The sequence below is a fragment of the Orycteropus afer genome, unplaced genomic scaffold (genome assembly GCF_000298275.1).
Source record: "Orycteropus afer afer isolate SDZICR_OR568_19922 unplaced genomic scaffold, OryAfe1.0 scaffold00018, whole genome shotgun sequence".
NCBI lineage: Eukaryota > Metazoa > Chordata > Mammalia > Tubulidentata > Orycteropodidae > Orycteropus > Orycteropus afer.
This window is the reverse complement of record NW_006921605.1, coordinates 22,074,881-22,075,678: the sequence shown is the minus strand read 5'-3', so window position 1 is coordinate 22,075,678 and position 798 is coordinate 22,074,881.

Here is a 798-nt window from a genome sequence, read left to right as displayed (position 1 = left end):
AACTTTCTGGTTAAGAGTCAAATTCCTTATGCACTACACCACCAGAGCTCCTTAAAGAAGCCACATAGAAGGAACTAAGTATCTTGCCAAAGTCACAGCTAAGAAGTGGAGGAGCCAAGATTTGACAGTGTTTTATCCAACTGCAGAAGCCCATAGCTTCACTTTTGTTGTTGTTATGTGCCATCGAGTCAGACCCAACTCACAGCGACCCCTCGTTGGGTTTCAGAGGCAGTATCACTACGGAAGTAGATTGCCCCAGCTTCACTTTTAAAACCCCTCTATTTGACCAATGGGGACCAAAGATACTGTTCGCTTGTGTCAAAGGGTGAGGCTGGTGCACAGAGACCTCAAAACAGGTGAGTGCCAGGTGGAATGCAGCCCTCTGTGCCCAGACAAGCCCTCCACCAGCTCCTCTCAGTAACACTCTCAGCAAGTGCCTGTGGTGGGGGTGCTTCTCCCCACATTCAGAGAACCTGAGGGAGTCCCATGAATGGAGGGCTGAAATCAAAGGTGGAGGAGAGAGTGTGGGGAGAAGGCGGCAGACCTGCTGAGCAGTAGCTTCTTTGAAAATAAAAACATATATAATTCACATCCCATAAAATTCATCCTTTTGAAGTGTACAATTCAGTGGGTTTTGGTATATTCAAAAGTTATGCAACCACGATAGGTCTCTCCTTGTCAAGAGCAAAGAAGAAAGAAGAAAACCAAAATTAATCGAAACAATCAGTCCTAGCGACTGGTACACCATCTGATTTGCAACCTATACAACTATGAGACCAGAAGAACTAGATGGTGCCC